A 20,330-nucleotide genomic window follows, 5' to 3' on the forward strand; every position below is an offset into this window, starting at 1 on the left:
AGATGGCTCAAATGAAAGAAAAAAAAACAGAACAGAACTCAAGAAAAAGAACTAAATGAAATGGAGATAAGCAACCTATCAGATGCAGAGTTCAAAACACTGATGATCAGGATGCTCGAAAAACCCACTGGGTACAGCAATAGCATAAAAAAAGACTCGGGCAGAAATGAAGGTTGCAATAAGTGAAATAAAGAAAAAGCTGCAGGGAACCAACAGTGGGGAGGATGAAGCCAAGAATCAAATCAACAACTTGGAACATAAGGAAGAAAAAAGCATTCAATCAGAAGAGCAGGAAGAAAAAAGAATTTAAAAAAAAAGGATAGAATAAGGAGCCTCTGGGGCATCTCCAAATGTACCAACATCTGAATCATAGGGGTGCCAGAAGGAGAAGAGGAAGAGCAAGAAACTGAAACCTTATTTGAAAAAATAATGAAAGAAAACTTCTTTAATTTGGTGAAGGAAATAGACATACAAGTCCAGGAAGCACAGAGAGTCCCAAACAAGTTGGGCCCAAACAGGACCACACCAAGATGCATCATAATTAAAATGCCAAAGGTTAAAGATAAGGAGAGAATCTTAAAAGCATCAAGAGAAAAGCAGATAGTTACCTAAAAAGGAGTTCCCATTAGACTGCCAGCTGATTTCTCAAAAATACTTTGCAGGCAAGAAGGGACTGGTAAGTATTCAAAGTGATGAAAAGCAAGGACCTACATCCGAGATGACTCTATCCAGCAAAGCTATCATTTAGAATCGAAGGGCAGATAAAGACCGTCGCAGACAAGGTAAAACTAAAGGAGTTCATCACCACCAAGCCATTATTATATGAAATGTTAAGGGGATTTATTTAAGAAAAAGAAGATCAAAACTATAAACATTAAAATGGCAACAAATTCACAACTATCAACAACTGAATCTAAAAAACAAACTAAGCAAACAAGCAGGACAGGAACAGAATCATAAATAGGGGTATCATTTGGAGGGTTATCAGCTGGGAGGGGGAAGGGGGAGACTGGGGAAAAGGTGCAGGGATTAAGAAGCATAATTGGTAGGTACAAAATAGACAGAGGGATTTTAAGGAGAGTATAGAAAATGGAGAAGCCAAAGAACTTACATGCATGACCCATAGCCATGAAGTAAGCGGGGGATTGCTGGAGGGAATGGGGGTACTAGGTGGAGGAGTGCAAAGGGGAAAGACTTGGGACAACTGTAATAGCATTATCAATAAAATACATTTATTAAAAAGCATTCAGTTGCAGATGACTCCACTGGTGATTCTATCATGCTTGATTTAGATTTAAACTGCGGCAAGAAAATTACTACCTGAAAGAAATTCAATGAAATAATAGGTATCCCTCCCCTTTCTTTAAAGAATGTATTTTTCTTATGCTTGGTGTATGATATAATTGTATGTGTTCAGAACACTTTTGTTTTATTTATTGATTGGTTTTAGAGAGAGTGAGAGAGAAACATCAGTTTGTTGTTTCACTTATTTATGCATCACTGGTTGACTTGTGTGTGTGCCCTGACTGGGGATCAAACCCACAACCTTGGTGCATCAGGACAACACACCAGCCGACGAGCTACCTGGCCAGGGAAAACATTGGTTATTTTAGTGGGAATACAGTACCTTCACTTGGGTTTTTATCTTGTGCACCTGGTGTTCTGGCAGGAATACCATCATCAGGAGGCTGACCTTTTTAAACTAGGAGGCCGAGCGGACCTTTGGAGCTTGTGGGGCCACTTCAGGAACGGGGCTACGTATGAGCCTTCCTCCCCTTGCACACCAGGACTGCAGATTCGAACGAGGCTTCCCCCGCTGGCTTTGGACACCTGGAGTTCAATTCTCTGCTGCTCTTCGTCCACACTCGGGAGGAACGGCCCTGCCCCCGAGATGTGGGGCACCCGAGACAACCCCCTCCACCCCTTCGTCCCAGACCCCAGACACAGAAGATCCAGTTTGTTCTGCTTCCCTGACTGCACGGACTGTGGGAGGATTTCACCTAGTGGGTTTTGGTATAATGTGTGGAAGGGACAAATGAAAAACACAGGAATCTGGAGTATGAGTCACCTTTCCCCCCAAAGGACAGTTAAGAAGAAAGGACAGCAAAACAGAATAAAACAATACTCTCGGGGGGGGGGGTGTCTCTTCAGGAAACCCAATTATGGAGCCTAATAAAAAGGAATGTAACTTTCTGTGATCAAAATAAATGAACACATTTAGGGACATACATGTTGGAAATAGTTTTCTAAAAGCTTAAAAACAAGCTTAGGTTACTTCTGAAATAAATTTTGATTTTCTTCTGTGGTGGAAGATATCACTCTGATGGAAACTTCTGATATGAGGGGCGTCTGGGGCCAACAGTGGGTGTCTTCCTCCTGTGCAGGGCAGATCTTTCCACTGTGGGTGGGCCACACCCGAGGACCGCGGTTGGGGGTGAGTTACACGTGGTGGGGCTGAGAGAGTGATCGTTATCTGTGTTCTTAAACAGGACTCTTTAATAAAGCACAAAGCTGTCGTTTTCACCAAAAAAAATCTGAGAAAAATAGTTTATTTAAAAAAAACTTCATAACATTCTCGCAGTGTCAAATCATAAAGGCTAATCTGGAAATAACGTGCCATTCTCTGTGAGTCCTGGGAACAGACTTCCACGCTGAGGTACATGCACGACGCAGACTTTGGGATGCCTTTTGCTCTGAACAACTGACAGGCTGCTCACGCACAAACGAATCCTGCTTTAATGTCAGTATTGACCTCAACGGCTGTAGTTCAGATTGATTATCACCGAAGCCTCGCAAACACGTCTCGCAGAAATCCACTGAGGAGGCAGGTTCTGACAAACCCACCAAGGCGCTGACTGAAACACAAAGAGCCTCCCCCGAGCTGGGTGCTCTGAACCAGGCAAAGGCTCGAAGGTAAAGGACCCACCTGTGCCAGAGCGACTGACAAGTACAACCTGAAAAGAGACGCAATGGTACCCGGACCACTGTGTGCCAGGAACGGCTGTGCAGCCCTCCTGGAGCCCTGGGGCTGGGGGGGAGGGCTATGCGTGCACCTGTGCTGGGGGGGGAGGGGGCTTCCTGGGGGTGAGCAGGAGATACCAGGCTGTGTGCTTCCCAGGAGCAAAGGGCTCAGGAAAATGGGAGGGAGGGCCACTGGCTGGGACAGAGGAGACATGAAGGATGCTATGCAGTGAGCCAGGACTAGATACTCAGATTTTATCAGCCATGTTAAGAAGCTGAAATTTTAAACTATGGACATTGGATGAGGAGTCAGGGAAGGGCACTGACCAGATTTACAAATTAGGATGATTCCTCTGACTACAGTGAAGAAAAAGGGTTACACAGACTGGGGCTCCTCCAGGCGAGGGACTCATGGGAGCGGGCCCCCGGCTCCTGGCTTTGGGCATCTGGGGGCAGAGGTACCACCCACGGAGCCAAGACCCTGGAGGAGGAAGGTGCGCTCCAGTGTCAGCATGGGACACTGTGGGGTGCCCCAGTGGAAGGGCCACACGGTGGGGGAGAGGATGGGTGGGGCAGGGGTGGGGTGTCTCCAAAATCCAGCAGATGAGAGTCAGGACCATCAGAGGCCACCAAGAAGCTGGAGAGGGGACAATAAAATGTACACAGGGGGTCACAGCCGATCTGCGCAGCTGTCTGGCCTGCGTGAACCCTCCCACTGACCTGCTGACAGCAATCGAGACTCATCTGCAGGAGGAGGTGCACTCAGCTCACGTGCAGGCTGCACCTCGAGTGCCCAGCTTGGGGGCTGGGCGCTGTGCCACTGGACCCCACAGGGCACCTACTGCATTAAATAGCCAGGCTACCGAGACACAGAGTCAAAGCAGCTCTGCCTAATACAGAGAAACAAACACGGGGAGGCGGCCAAAATGAGGAGACAAAGAAACCTGGCCCAAATGAAAGAACAGAACAAACCCCCAGAAAAAGAACTAAACAAAAATGGAGATAAGCAATCTATCAGATGCAGAGTTCAAAACACTGGTCATAAGGATGCTCGAGGAACTCAGTGAGGACCTCAACAACATAAAAAAGATCCAGTCAGAAATGAAAGACACACTAATTGAAATGACAATATACAGGGAAATAACAGTACAGTGGATAAAGCTGAGACTCAAATCAATAATTGGGAACACAAGGAAGCAAAAAACCAAGCAAAACAACAAGAAGGAAAAAAAAAGAGGACAGTATAAACAGCTTCTGGGACAACTCCGAACGTTCCAACATGTGCCTCATAGGGGTGCCAGAAGAAGAGGAAGAGCAAGAAAAGGAAACTTCAGTCCAAAAAATAATGCAAGAAAACTTCCCTAATTTGCTGAAGGAAATAGACATGTAAGTCCAGGAAGCACAGAGAGCCCCGCACCAGATGGATGCCAAGAGGTCCACTCCCAGACACATCATAATTAAAATGCCAAAAGTTAAAGTTAAAGAGAGAATGTTAAAAGCAGCAGGAGAAAATAAGTTAGTCACCCACAAGGGAGTTCCCATAAGACTGTCAGCTGATTTCTCAAAAAAAAAAACACAAAAAAAAACCCAAAAAAACTTTGCAGGCTAGAAGGGATGGCAAGAAATATTCAGTCAGGAAAGTTGGGACCTACAGCCAAGACTGCTCCACCCAGCAGAGCTATCATTTAGAATCAAAGGGCAGATAAAGAGCTTCCCAGACAAGAAAAAACTAAAGGAGTTCATCATCACCAAGCCATTATTACATGAAATGTTAAAGGGACTTATTTAAGAAAAAGATCAAAACTAGGAACGATAAAATGGCAAAAAATACATATTTATCAACAGTTGGATCTAAAAACAAAGTCAGCGAAGAAGAAGAAGAGGGACAGAGTCATGGATACACAGAGGGTTTTGCAGGTTGCCAGATGGGAGGGGGTGTGGGGATGGGTGGGAAGGTGAGGGGGTTAAGAAGTACAAATAGGTAGTTACAGAACGGCCCGGGGGAGGGATGTACAGTGCAGCCTAGGAAACGGAGCAGCCAAAGAACTTATGCACCTGACCCATGGACATGAACAACGGTGGGGCACTGCCAGAGGGAGTGGGGGTGCTGGGTGGAGGGGGACAAAGGGGGAAAAATGGGGACAACTTTTTTGGGTGGAGGGGAAAAAACTGGGTAACAGCATAATCAATAAAAAATATACACTGGGTTTGGCAGCAAGGCAGCCACCTTCGTGGGAGCCTGCTCCTGGGAGTGCTGACCTCGCGGGAAGTGACTGCGAGTGTCCCCCAGCGAGTGTCCTTTCAGAAGTCACGAAAGCAGAGGGTGGGGAACTGGTGGCCACGTGGGGTCTGGGCAGGTCATCAGATTAAATCCAGACGCCCAGGAACATTCGACCTGCAGACAGACAACAACTAGTTTCTCAGTATAAACAGGTCCCGTGCATTATTCGGGACCCATTCTACTCAAAACTATGTTTCTTTCAGATCAGAGACCCAAATGTACCTGAGCATTCATTCCCTTTTCTATTTGCTAAAGTTGGCAACCCTAGTTAAAGGGCAGGTGCTGGCTCCCTTCCAACTGGACAGGATTGAGCAAGAAGAGATGCAGGTATCGGAGGAAGTCTGGAGTAGGGAGCAGGGGTGGGGTGCTGGGCGGAGAGAAGGGTTCGGGAAGGTCCGGGAGGTGCAGGGGAGGCTGCAGGGTGGGGAACAAGGAGCCCATTTTATTGGAGGCCTGGAGATCCCTTCGCCCCCGAAGGGCGGGTCCATATCTGCTGTGGGGCTGAGGCTCCAGCCAGGGCTCAGGAGGCCCGGGGGACTGTCACCAGGGAGGGATTTTCCAGAAGGGGGTGACAGGAGGTCAGCAGGACAAGGAAGTTGAAGATACGGACAAGAGAATGGAGAAAAGGATTCCAAGTTCAGAGTTTATGTGTTGACTATGTGCCTATTACAAAAGCTATTGGGATACACTCTTCAGTCTCTCAGAGGGGCTTTCTGAACACCTGTGCACACCGGGGCGGCGACAGGACCCCAACAGGCAGCGCAGCCCCCGCAAGCAAATGGGAAACGGAGTGGGGGGGGGGAGCCATCGGCTGAAATGTGCTCCTTCCCTCCTCCTCCACCCCATCTCTGTGGGACAGAAGAGGCACAGAGCCTTCTCAGCAGAAAGTGGCCTCAACAGTGACAAAGCTAAGCGGCACAGAGGGTTGTGTGCAGTATGTCCTGGAGGGAACTCACTGTCATCACAGGCCGACGCTGCACTGCTGACTTCCCCCTGTACCCTGGGAAATGCCAGTGGTCATGGGTGGAATGAGGGACTGAATGAGGCACATGGATGAGAGGTCCAGAGGGCCCTGCAGCGGTCCAGTCTGCAAAGACAGAATGGGAAAGGAGGCCAGGGCCTGAGGGGGGTGGGTGATGGGACAGTTTCAGTTTTGACAAGACTTCTGGGGATGGACAGCGGTGCTGGCTGCACAACAGCGTAAATGCGGGTAACGCCCCTGAACCGTACACTTCGAAATGATGACAATGACAGATTGTATATTACGTGTAATTTACCACAACTTTGAAAAGTAAATAATTTGTTTTTAATGTGAAGGGCAGAGACTGTGGGTTGTTCTGTTCACTGCTGTCTCCCCAGCACCCAGCAGAGTGCCCAGCACATAGTAGGTGCTCAATAAAAGTACAATGAACAAGTGAATGCTTTAATGACCAAAGGGCTAGAGAGTAAACGAAGAGAGATGGCCGTGTGGGCACTTTCCCTGCTTGTCTACTTCAGCGCTAGGAGAGATTTCTAAAGAGTGCCCATCGTGACAGACCTGTTACATTTTCCGGGCACTTCCGGGCGACAGACCTGTTACACGGAATCGAATACTCGGGGAAACACATGCTGGCTAAGAACTGCTCTGCTCTCTCCTTGGGAGCCCGCCCTTCCTCCTGCCCTCCTCCCCCACCAACTGCTTTTCCATTTTTCTGCAGCTGCGCTTCCCTACCCCTGGCTCGGCCCTCTGCCCCTCCGTGTGGGCTCAGGGCCACATTTCCTGGGATTTACATCCAAACCAACTCCCAGGATCACGGGGGCATGCCATTGTGCTTAGAGGCGCCACACTTTAGGGCCATAGCTTTACTTTTTATGTTTTATTTTTTGATTAGACAAATAGCTTTTGAAGATGACTAGGAAATACTTCTACATTTAAAATAATAAAACCCACCGTTCATCCCCGTGGCTTCAGGGCAGCTCCCTGCCAGTGTTCACAGCAGAAGTAAAAAATAGCTATCATAGTCTCTCAGTTTTCTTTTCTAGGACAATCTATCTGCTTATATTTGAACTGAAATTTTCCAATTCCTATCAGAAGGAGAAAATAAACATTTCCCCTGCCGGCCCCAAGCAGGTCACACTCAGAGCAACTTCCCTCCCCCTCCCTCCCTGCCTTCCTCTTGCTGTCACTAAGCGTGACACTCAGTCATTCATTGCCCATGCATTCACTGCTTGCTTCTTATAGGTGCCCTGACTGGGGATCGAACCACAGCCTTGGTGCATCAGGGGCAACACTCTAACCACCTGAGCTACCCGGCAACTGCAGGGGTTTGCTCCTTAACCCCGGATCTTTCAGATTTCATTAGGAACTTCTAAGTCAGACAATAAACTGAAAAGAATTAAAACCTTCTACCACAAGAGGGCAGTAGAGGCCCCTCAGTGTGGACGTCAGGTTTGGGACGGAGGGAGAAAGCACTGGGCTGCAAAGGAACCACAGGGGGTCAGACTCTACCTCCCCTCCTGTGGATGGGAAGAGGGAGACGTCTGAGATCATGGAGCTGGTCACAAAGTCAGAGTGTCCCTGAGGTGCCACTCTCCCCAAAGGTTAATGTGTCCCCAAATTAAAGAGAACGAAATAGGAGCTACCCTATTAGGAGCAGCAACTTAGCAGTCCAAATACGATGGAGAAGTCGTGCCCACGGATGGGAAATATGAACAGGGGAAAGCCATGCTGACAACTAAGGCCGTTTTTAAGGCCTCACAGAGGACACAGCGTTCACGGCAATGATTTCCAAGGACTTGGTCAGAATGGTAAAATTGTCCTGACTGACGCGACCTCCCCCAAGCCCCAGAAAACGACCCGTTCCCTGGCAGGACCAGCAAGTGGTCACCTCGATTGTTCCTCAGTCCAAGAGACAGTGTCCAGACACAGCCATTGTCTGGACGCAGTGCGGACTGCCAGAAGTGACGCCTCAACCTCACACTTCCCGTGCGGTCTGGGGCGGCAGGGACACAGCACTTTCACCTCCCGGGCCTTGGACGGGGCCTTGGGCGGCAGGCACTGAGAGAGACGGCCGGAGGACGCTCGGCAGCCAGATCCCCGCGTTGGCTCCTGCAGATACCGGAGCTTGGGAGCAGAAAACGAGAGGAAACCAACAGGAGGGCTTTTCGGGAAGCGCTGCCCTGACCTTGCTGTTGAGTGAACCCTGGCGGGGGAGGAGGAGAGCCGTGACTCATAGACGATGCATCTCAGGTTGAGGCCGGGGCGGCGGGTCGGGTGGGGTCAGGGGCACCGAGGCAGAGCCAGCCCGGGGGACTGGACCAAGAAAGCTGAGGCTGCCAAGTGCTGTTTTGGAAATGTATTGTGTGGCTGGAAACACAGGTTAGGTGAGAAAAGAGGTTTTAGAGAGACAGATGAGGACCATAAACAGAAGACGTAAAAGTTAAAGTTAACCCTTAAATACAGCCCACCAAGGAAAGGAAAGAATCCAGGTTTGGGGATTGTTTTGGTCTCTTCACTGGATGGAGAGAAGCAATGAACGTCTTAATTTTGTTACTGTGCCTGCCCTTCACGCGACATTGTGATTTATCACAAGAAACACATGCTGGTCTCTGTTTCCAGTGCCTGACACGAAGCTCCTGAAACCTGTCACTTCCTGGGTGATGGGCACACCTCTCGTTCTAATGAGCTGACTCCAGATGGGCTGCCAGAGCGGGGCTGGATGCCGGGAAGACCAAGCCGTGATTAGAATCATGGGACTTGCAGCCCCGCCCCCCACTCTCCGGAGAGGGGAGAAGGGCTAGAAAAGGAGCTACTAACTGACCCTAAGGAAGCCTCCACAAAACCCCAACAGCACCGGGTTCGGAGAACTGCCAGGTCGGAGAGCATGTGCACACAGGGAAGGTGACACCCCCCGACTTCACGGGACAGGGGCTCCTGCACGGGGGACCCTCCCAGACCTCACCCCGTGTCTCTTCATCGGGCCGTTCGTCTGTATCCTTTATCACATTCTTTAATAAACTGGTAACGTGAGCTTCCCTGAGTTCTAGCAAACGAATCAAACCCGAGGAAGGGGGTCGTGGGAACCTCAGATTCATAGCCAATCAGGCAGAAGCACAGGTGACAAGCTGGACTTGTGACTGGCCCCTAATGTGGGGCGGAGGCAGTGGCAGCCCCGTGGGACCAAGGCCCGTGGGATCTGCGCTGTCTCCAGGCAGGTGGTGGCAGCACTGAGCGAAGCTGCGGGATGCCCGGCTGGGGTCGCAGTGCGTTCCCTGGCGGGGAAAGGACCCGCATGTGCGGTGTCCGCAGTGGGAGTGTGGCGGGTGTGAGAGTCGGAGACACCCAGGAGGGAAAGACGCAGGAGGACGGTGCTGGGCTTTTCCAGCTGAGCTGGCAGGGTCCCCTGAAGTCTCGGCTCTCGTGGGCTGCAGCCAGGGCACGAACTCTTGGCATTTTCCACACACGCCCTCGAGGCTTTGGAAAGCGGCCCCCTTGCCTCTGTGGCGGATCATTTGTGCCTTTTCACCCAAATGGAAGTCAGTCCTGTAAAATATCCTTCTGAGTGACTTTCTTTCTTTTTTTAAATGGTCCCTCACGAGTTCACTGCTTTAAATTGAAGCTGTTTTTTAAAAAAAGAATGCATTTACTGCTACAGATAAAGATCGAAACTGATGCAATGTGTGATCACATACATTGTTAGAACAGTTTCACCCTTTTACTTCCTCAATCTCTGCTTTAGCCCCCCGATGCTAAATACGTGCCCAAGTCCAGAGGCGACACAGGGCTTCTTCCTCTGTCACGGACAACCTGCTGCGTGACCCGCACTGCCCAAGGGCCACTGCAGAGTGCCCGGAACGGAAAAGGCCTCCAGAAGCTCAACTCCATAGTAAAACCTGAAGAACTAGAAAAAACCCAGAGTGATGACTTTTGTGACATGCCAGGGTCACACTGACAAAACCCTGCCACACGCTACTTGGCAGTAAGAACGGGACAACGTAGAGAGAAAGAAATACAGGGTGGCCGCATATAAGAATGGCCACATGGGAACTTTCTTTTGCGATTGTCTTCTGACAACTCAAAAAAAAAACCCCGGCCAACAGGGAACTGCAGGGGGATGCAACGGCTGTCCTGAGGGCAGGGGAAGAGCGGAAAGTGAGAGCAGCACTGGAGGGCAAGAAGAACCCGCTCCAGGGCCAATGCCAAGGTCTTGGAGACTTAACTCATCTGGCAACTGCTGACAGCCCCTCTGTCATCAGCCACCCCCCACCCCGCCCCACCCGGCAGGACCTGCTCTCCTAAGCGCTTCTGTGAGCCCTGCCTTTCACGAGAACACGTGGAAGCCGGAGAGAGGAGATGCCTACTAAGAAGGACTCCTGGTGGCACCTGGACTCCAATTAAAAAAGGAAAAACAAACCAGAGCCTAGCAGCCATGTCTACACAGGAGCCTGTCACACAGATGGCACTTCGGGGACAAGTGTGCACTAAACTACTTGCCTTTGCACTTAACGGCCCACCTGCTCTATGGTTTTGATGTCTGAGCCAGCTCTTAAAATAGAGTTCCCAGAATCCCATTTCAACCCATGGGACTGAGGCTTGCCCCAGCCAATCAGGAATGCACAGGGACTTCTGGCCAAGATGGAGGTGTAGGTAGATACTCTTTGCCTCTTCACACAACTAAAAGAAGGACAATAACCAATTTAAGAACAAAAAACAACCAAAAATGCCCCCAAAATCGAACTGTGTGGAAGTCCGACATCAAAGAAGTTAAGAAACATTCATCCAGACTGGTATGAGGGATGGAGATGGGCAGTTGGGTGGCAGATGGGCCAGGCAGCAGCTGGCAGACAGGGTGGTCCCATATTTGCGTGCAGATAAACTGGGAGGAACAACTGGGCAGTGAGACAGACTGCACAACCCAGAGTTCCAGCGTGGAGAAATAGAGCCTCACAACCTCTGACTGAAAAAACCTGTGGAGGTTGTGGTGACAGCAGAAACTCCCTGCCTCAAAGTAGAGTTTGTTGGAGGGATCCACAGGGTCCTAGAATGTACACAAACCCATCCACCTGGGAATTAGCACCAGAAGGACCCAATTTGCTTGTTGGAAGCAGGGGAAGTGACTGAAATCCAGCCAAGAGCTGAGGAAGCAGCATTATTCCCTCTTGGACCCCTCCCCCCATATACAGTGCCACAACGCAATGATGTGGATTGCCCCGCCCTGGTAAATACCCAAGGCTCTGCCCCTTACTACATAACAGGAATGCCAAGAAAAAAAAATATTGCCCAAATGAAAGAACAGATGAAAGCTCTAAAAACAGAACTAAGTGATGAAGAGATAGACAACCTATCAGATGCAGAGTTCAAAACACTGGCAATCAGGATGCTCACAGAAGTGGTCGAGTATGGTCACAAAATAGAGGAAGAAGTGAAACCTAAGCAAAGTGAAATAAAGGAAAATGTACAGAGAACCAATAGTGATGGGAAGGAAACCAGGACTCAAATCAATGGTTTGGAGCAGAAGGAAGAAATGAACACTTAACCAAAACAGAATGAAGAAACAAGAATTCAAAAAAAGGGAGTAGGGGCTTAGGGACCTCTGGGATAACTTTAATCATAGGGGTGCCAGAAGGGGAAGAGGAAAAGCAAGAAATTGAAAACTTATTTGAACAAATAATGAAGAAAAGCTTTCCCAATCTGGTGAAGGAAATAGACTTCTGGGAAGTCCAGGCAGCTCAGAATCCCAAACAAGTTGGACCCAAGGAAGCACACACCAAGGCACATTATAATTACATTATCCAAGATTAAAGATGAGGAGAGAATCTTAAAAGCAGCAACAAAAAAGGAGACAGTTACCTACAAAGGAGTTTCCATAAGACTATCGGCTGATTTCTCCAAAGAAATCTTGCAGGCAAGAAGGGGCTAGAAAGAAGTATTAAAATGCATGAAAGTCAAGAACCTACATCCAAGATGACTCCATCCAGCAAGCTTTCATTTAGAATGGAAGGACAGATAAAGTGCTTCCAAGATAAGATCAAGTTAAAGGAGTTCATCATCACCAAGCCTTTATTATATGAAATGTTAAAGGGACTTATCTAAAAAAAAGAAGACAATCAAAAATATGAACAGTAAAATGACAACAGTCACAACTACCAACAACTGAACCTAAAACAAAAACCAAAACAGCCCTGGCTGGCGTAGCTCAGTGGATTGAGTGCGGGCCTGTGAACCACACAATCATAGTTCAATTCCCAATCAGGGCACATGCCTGGGTTGCAAGCCAGTTCCCAGCAGGGGAGACTCACAAGAGGCGACCATACATTGATACTTCTCTCCTTCCCTTTCCCTCTAAAGATAAATAAATAAAATCTTAAAAACAAAAATAAAACCCAAACTAAGCAATAGAATAGGAACAAAATCACAGAAATGGAGATCACGTGGAGGGTTAACAGCAGGGAGGGGGTGGGAGGAGAATGAGGGAAAAAATACAAGAAATAAGAAGCATAATTGGTAGGCACAAAATAAACAGGGGGAGGTTAAGAATAGCATGGAAAATGGAGAAGCCAAAGACCCTATACATATGACCCATGGGCATGAACAAAGGTGGGAGAATGCTAGTGGGAGGGGAAGTACAGGACGGAGGGGAATAAAGGGGAGAAAAAAAGGGACAACTGTAATAGCATAATCAATGAAATACATTGAAAAAAAAGAAAAAGTGCACACCTATGGCCTCACCCATCAATATCTTTACCAACCAATCAGAAGAGCTCCATTCTGACCAAACAGGAAAGTTTCTTTTGGACCTATCAAATTTTGAGGATTTGAAGTCCTCATTTACATGAGGATGGGCCAATCAGGGACCAGGGGCAGGGACTTGCGTCTATATAAGGCAGCTCCCCTGTGGCTTTGGGAGTGCTCTTTCCCTTTCTGTAGGAATTTGAAGACTGTTTCCCCAGCCAGACTGGCCGGAGCTGGAACACAAAGTCGTCTCCTAGGGTAGAGCAGAACCATCAGTTGCTTCATTAACTCCACAGAGGTGTGATTTCTCCACACCTTTAAGAAAACAAATACTACTGCTTTTCTTTCTTTGAAGGTAGAATGTTAACAGTGCTTCCAACTGCATCCATGGTAGACCCGGCTCACTGCAGCTGCAAATTGGTTTCCTAGTGTTCTCACCTATGGGATAGTTACATATGGGCTTTGGGGCTCCTGGAGGAGGTATATTGGTTTGGTTTTTTAAAAAAAGGAGGAACTGGAGAGAAAGGAAAACTACCCTGGTCAAAAACTTTTTAACTGCTTCTAAAGCTAATAAAACTTGAGTCCATTGGGAATATTTATTCTGAGCCAACATGTTATACGTAGAATACCCATTTAACTTTTATGAGATTTCCTTTTTATGGATTGTAGATGCTGGAGCCGTCATTATTTTAGATGTAACTTCTCCCCCAGAAACACCCAAAGGGACAAGTGCCCAGGGAGCCGACCAAGAGCTGGAGTCATGGGAAGAGCATCCCCCAGGCCAGTCACTGAGGCTGAGACCGTGTGGACTGAAAACGGAGCCGTGCTCTGGTGACGGACGCTGGGCTTCACGAAGATGTGCTCACGTGCCTCTGCCTCCACAGCCCCGCTGCCCGGCTGAGTCTGAAGCCCCCGCTGGGGCCAGCACGTGGAGAGCAGTGCTGTCACCAGGCAGTGATGGCGACCACATTAAGAGGACAGCCCTGAGAGCTGGCCCTGCCCGGTGCTCACTCCACACCACACACCGTGCTCAGCATATTTCCCCGTCATCTCCTGTAATCCTCCGGATGCCAAGAACGAATGCAATTCCCCTTTCACAGGTGAGAAAACTGTCACACTGAGAGATTAAGAAACTGTTCATGTCACCTAGGTAGTGAGCAAGTCATCAGACCTCAGACCCGAGCTTCCCCCATGATTCTGTATGGAATTCTATTCTCAACCTAAACAAGTTCCATCTGTCACAATTCTTAGGGAGAAATGATGTTTACAGAAATAATGCCTCTCAGGTTATAAATTATATATATGGGCTTATATGTTATATATATTTATAGATTATAAATTATATATATAGGCTTATATATTATATATACTTACATACACACATTATATATATATAGTGTGTGTGTGCATGGGTGTGTTGTGTGTGTATATATATATACATATACACTATTCTCACCCAAGGACACTTTTTCATTGCTTTTAGAGAGATAAGGGAGAGAGAAACATCGACATGAGAGAGAAATGTCGAACAGTTGCCTCCTGTATGCACTGACCAGGGATCAAACCCGCAATCTAAGTATGCGCCCTGATCAGGAATTGAACCCACAACCCTTCAGCTACAGGACAATGCTCCAACCAACTCAGTCACACCAGCATATATTATATTTTTTAATGTGTGTCATACTATTAAGTGGTAAGGAAGGGGAAGAGAGAGAAGGAAGGACAATTGAGTCATTTTTCACAGCAGGTCAAATGTATGCATGGAAATTGAGACCTAGATAAACCGGGGACAGTTTCTGATGGACCTGTAAGTCCTGCCCCCACCCAGAAACTCACAGGCTCAATGAAACCAGCCAGTTCCTCAGCGACACCTGACATTTCTCATTTCAAACCAATGTGTCTGTTTTTCCCTCTAAAACCTGTGGGCTTCACAAACAGCACACCTGGCCTGCATTGGGGGAGAGCGGCAGCCCCAACACCCACATGCAGACCCTGCGGAAGACCAGGAGCTGTGTTTAATGGAAGGGAGACCTCCTGTTGCAACGTAATGATATGCTAATGAAGGCAAAACACTACTCACCAAAATGCAATTCAGTTCCTACGTTGTACTGCCCCATGTATTTAGGTGAACAAAATGAGGAGGTATAGGATGCAGAATAAAGGTGAGGCCGACCTTGCAAAGGTCAAAAGAACAGTCGTTCTCTAGGCTTAATTTTTTTCACCATTCGCATAAGGAGAGTCTTTTCTTGAGAAACCCTCTTCAGGGGAGCTGGCCCACAAATGGGGCAAAGGAGGTAAGTGTGTTTGGAGCAGTCCTGTGTGCTTTGAACGCAAATGTTATTACCTGAGGGTTTGCACAAGATGTGACACTGAGACACCTGTGAAGACAAAGGGAGGAAATGGTCCGTTTTCAACCACACAGGATTATTATTTAGGTGGAGTGACTGCTCAGGCTTCTTAACATCTGTAAAGGAAGAAATCAGAGTACAAAGAGCAGCAGCTATTTGAGGACTCTGGGAAGTAAACCATGGGAGGGGACTGGGAGGGGACTGGGAGGGGACTGGGAGGGAGGGAGGGAGGCAGGGAGGCAGGGAGGCGTGCTGCAAGAGGCAACTTGTGTACAGGTGGTGGCGGGGATGGGGGGGGAGGAGTGACTTTTTAAAAAAATTCTTCTCTCTCTCCTGGCTTTGACCTGAGGCAGCCCCAGTTGAAACTGTGCAGCTCTGAGGTTTGGGTCACAGGTCCCAGAAACGGGGCTCTCACACAGCAGACCAAAGGTCTCTCGGGCAGGTGGCAGGGGGCGCAGCTGTCACTCCGAAGGAAAGTCAGGGTTTCTAGCCATAGGACTGAGGGAGGGGACCCTGGGAGCCACAGAGTGTCCAGGGAGTCACTGAGAGAAGAGACCGGAAAGGGGGAGAGGTGCATCTCCTAATTCTGTGTATAACTGGGCCCGAGTCCGCAGCTTGCCCTGGAACTCTGCATGTTCAGGCCAGGCCCCGGGCCACACGGCAAAGGCTGTGAGAACTGAACTACTAATGAAAACAGCTGCCTGCATCCCAGGCCAAGCTCTGAGCAGCCTGTCCGTGAGACAGACCCCAGGGCACAAGGCAAGGATTTTAAAAACTTAAGTGAACCACCCCTCACAAAAGGCAAAATAGAACCTGTGGTAAGAGCGTAACCAGGTGCCTGCTATACAATAATGTCTACAAACCAACACCCTCCTGAGGATTTTATCAGGACACAGAGTCTCCCAACAGAATCGTCAAAATGTCAAAAACTGCTCAGCCTAGCAGGAACCAGGAAAATGTGAACAATTCTCAAGGGAAACGAAAATCAATAGATACCAACCCCGAGCTGACCCAGGTACTGGGATTAACAGAGGTTTTACTGCGGCTGTTACAACCGTGCTCTGGGGAAAAGGTAAACACACATCGTATAAATGGAAAGAGAGACACTCTCAGCAGAAAATGGAAACTATAAAAAAAAGAAATGGAAACTGCAGAACTGAAAAATACAGTGTCTGAAACAGAACAGAGTGGGGTTGACAGAGGAAAGAGTTAGTGAATGAGAAGACAAATCATAGGAAATTATTCAATTTGAGGAACAGAGAAAAGATGATTAAAAACAATTGATCACAGAGCTTCACGGACCTCTAGGACAACATGAAAATGTCTAACATTGGTGCTATGGGAGTCCCAGAAAGAGAAGAGAGAGAGGTCGGAGCAGGAAAATATCAGAAGAAAGCCTGTCCCAAAACTCTCAGACTTGGTGGAAGATGCTGATGGACAGATTCAAGACAATGACACATCGAACAGGAGAAAGTCGAAGACTCTCGGACTCACACGCATCGTAAAAAATGGTGGAAACCAGAGACAAAGGAAAGCTTCTGAAAGCGGCCAGGTAAAGTGACAGGTGACTTACAAGGCAACGATGGGAACGGCCACGGACGGCTCATCAGGAAGTGTGGAGGACAGACGGCAGTTGGACAACATTCTGCAGTCAATGAAAATGTTCTTTGGGAATGACAGCAAAGGGGAGCCAGGCTCAGGAGACGGGAAACTAAGAGAATTCGCCGCCAGCAGACTTGCTGAAGAAGAAACGCCCCATGAAGTCATGCAAGCTGACGGGGAGAGATGGAAACTTGGTATTTCAGGGACAAAGGGACAGCAACAGAATCGGCCCCTATCTGACTAAATATGACAGACCGTTCTCTTAAGTTCTTCAGGACAAGATGACTGCTGAAAAAAAAACCCTGCAGCCTCGTCTGGTGGGATTTTTAGTGAATAAAGGTATAATACTGTACATAGGGCAACTAATTTAAGGAGAGTGAAGGGTTTGTACGTTTGTAAGATTTGTACACTTTATGTGAATTGGTAAAATATTAAATCTAAGTATTACTGTTAGATGACCTGTTAGAAGCGTATGTTACAATCCCTAGTGTGACCACTACAGAGTGATAATAAGAGGTATGGACCAAAAAACCAATGGCTAAATGAAAACAAAGAACTTAAAAAATCAAATAAAAATGTAGGAAAGGAGGGACAGAGGAACAAAGAACAGTGGACACAAACAGAAAACAAATGTAAATGGGGGCCTAAGTCCAACTCTCAACATGAACGGTCAACGATGCAAACACACCACTGGGGAAACAGACATGGTCACGTTCAATTCAATACAGAAGATGCAAATATGTGTTATGTTTAAAGAAACCCACCTTAAATATAATGACAGAGATAGGTTAAAAACAGAAGGATGAAATAAGATACTCTACAAAAGTACTAGCCAAAAGAAGCTGGAATAGCTACATGGATACAGACAAAGTAGACTTCAAAACAAGAATTACAACCAGGGACGAAAAAATCATTACCTAGTGATAAAAGGATCGGTTCACCACGCAGACGTGTCATCCCCAAATGTGCCTGCCAACAAAAGAGCTTCATAATATATGAAGCAGGACAGGAATGAACTGTTTAGCAGAAAGGATACATTGCACTGCATGATCTAAACCTGGTAACAGAAACACATTTTAAAAGAAATCCGCACTCCTCGTTGGAGTCCCACCTGCGCTCCCAGCCCAGTTCCAAAGATGGTGGGATTACAAAGCGGAGTTTCAGGTCAACGAGGGGACATTTGCTTTTGCTGCTGTTGTTTTTACTTTGATAAAACAATAAAGAAGGGATGTAAATGTGCTGTGCCACGTTATTAAATAGCATAGCAACAACTGTCAATAGATTTTTTAAAGTAGGAGAATATTTACCTTTAAAATAGAAGTAGTGACGAGCTGCATAAGGTGATACTTGGTTTCCTTGTATTACACACACAAGCAATTTCTTCCTCGGGAATGCTCCCATCGTTGGATTCGTTTCACTATTTTTCTTTTATTCCAAGAGGGCTACGGAAATCCTTATATTCCTCACCTGTGCTTGAAATAAAAATATAAAGAGTGAAACGCAGGCGGCCGGGAGCAGAAATAAGACCTCCATAGTGCCCCAAACCCGGCTGCAGCAGGCAGCCACAGTCACATCAATGCGTATTTTAGCTTCTATCTTTGCTACGTGACCCTTTGAACAGCACTTTGTCTTAGACATGGTGGATTAGATTGACGGGAGCTTGGTAAGGAGAGTGTTACGCACGCAAGTCTTCCCAACAGGGATGACCACTCGTGGGCCTCCAGTTGTGGCCAATTCTACCCACAAACGGCATGAGTCCATCCAACGGACCAGAACGTTAAGCAAAAATATGTCTCAGTGCTTTGTAGAAGGGAACGCTCTGTAAGGACTAAACATTTTTAAATTGCTTTTTAAAATGCCTTTACCAAAAAGGCAAAAACATATCATTTTCCTTAGCAATTTCTCAAAAATAAATTGTATTCCCATGGGATAAATTAAAAAAATTTAATAAGACAAAAATACAACTAAATGTCAAGTGTAAAAAAATATTAATATTGGCCCTGGCTGGTGTGGCTGAGTGGATTGAGCGCTGGCCTGAGAAGTGCCGCTGGTTCGATTCCCACTCAGGGCACACGCCTGGGTTGCAGGCCAGGTTCCCCAGTACCAGGCACTGGAGAGGCAACCACACACTGATGTTTCTCTCCCTTTCTCCCTCCTTTCCCCTGTCTAAATAAATAAATAAAATCCTTAAAAAATATGTTAATAGTGCAATAACTATGTATGCCAGGTGGGTACCGGAAATATCTAGGGATCAACTCTGTAAAGGATGTGGTTGTCTAACCACTATAACATACCCCTGAAACTAATACAAAATAATATTGAATGCAAACTGTAAATGGAAAATAAAATTTAAATTGAAAAAACTCTAGGCAATAACTAGGTATTATCTCAGTGTTTCTACCATTCAGCAGAGTGCTTGGCACATAATTTCTAATTAGCTACATTTTCCACGTGGTCACGGAGAATGGGTTAACTAATTGATTTAAACATACTATCATACTTTAAAATCTTAAAAAACAATCTCTGCTAAAAATTCTTTAATAAGATTAAAAAAAATACACGCCCCTGTAATTCCAAATGTGGAATTATTCCGTTTTTATTTACCTCTGACTGTTAGAGCCGAGTACAATTGTGACAATAACTTAGCGTCTATTATAAAATCCAAAGACCGGCCTCAAATAGCTTGAAAGCTTCCGAGGTCCCGGAGACTGCGTGGGCAGGAAGCACTGTCTCAGACCCTCCCCCACGTCAGTGTCCCATGAGGGGGGCGGGGGGGCGCAGGTCCGACGGAGACTTACACCTGGATACTTGGGATAACTAATACCGCGGGACAGGTTCTGTGCAGGTGACACCCGAAGGGCACAAGAGATGAGATGGAGCAGGAAACAGGGCCCCGCCCGGGCCTCACCAGTCTGGGTCTCTGACCCCCAGCACCCAACCCGGGGCTCCGACTCCCCACACACCTTCCAAGGCTCCGGCCAGAAAAGTGCCCCCTGCGTCTCCTGGCCAAGCCCCTCCTGACTTCCCACCTTGATCCTTCTGGCTCCGCCATTACCGAGCCAGGAGCTCTCGACCGGGCACCGACTAGCTCCGCCTCCAGCCCGGCCACAGGGCCGCGCCCCTCACCACGCCCTCCTATCCCCAGCCTTGGCCCCGCCCTTTCCCACCTCGCCCCGCACCTGTCCGACCCCGCCCATCCTCGGCCCAGGCGCCTTCCTGAGCGCTCAGTGCTACCACACAGCCTGGACTCCGCCTTGCAGCGTCAGGGTCCGCCACGCCCACCCCAGGCCCCGCCCCACCCTGGCCCGGGAGAGCAGGCGGCGGGACCCTTGGAGGCAGACGGTGCAGAAGTTGGCTCCGCTGTGTGGGTCCCCAGATGCGCCTCCTTACCCGGCCCTGGTGGTCTCCTGCATTTCCAGGGCGGCAG

General features: G+C 47.8%; 1 long non-coding RNA gene across 2 annotated transcripts; it reads right to left on the reverse strand.

The window, feature by feature from the left end:
• Positions 1-14,684: 14,684 nt before the first annotated feature.
• Positions 14,685-19,995, reverse strand: LOC118998127 (uncharacterized). Of its 2 annotated transcripts, XR_005068811.1 has the most exons (4): positions 19,867-19,995; positions 18,211-18,370; positions 17,821-17,872; positions 14,685-15,331 (listed from the first exon to the last, which is right to left on the reverse strand). It is a non-coding gene; the product is annotated as an uncharacterized LOC118998127 (long non-coding RNA). The 2 variants fall into 2 exon arrangements; XR_005068812.1 differs by lacking the exon at positions 17,821-17,872.
• Between the last annotated feature and the right edge of the window lie 335 nt (positions 19,996-20,330).

Source organism: Sturnira hondurensis, unplaced genomic scaffold (genome assembly GCF_014824575.4).
Source record: "Sturnira hondurensis isolate 20B ecotype Veracruz unplaced genomic scaffold, ASM1482457v3 Scaffold0013931, whole genome shotgun sequence".
Taxonomy (NCBI): domain Eukaryota; kingdom Metazoa; phylum Chordata; class Mammalia; order Chiroptera; family Phyllostomidae; genus Sturnira; species Sturnira hondurensis.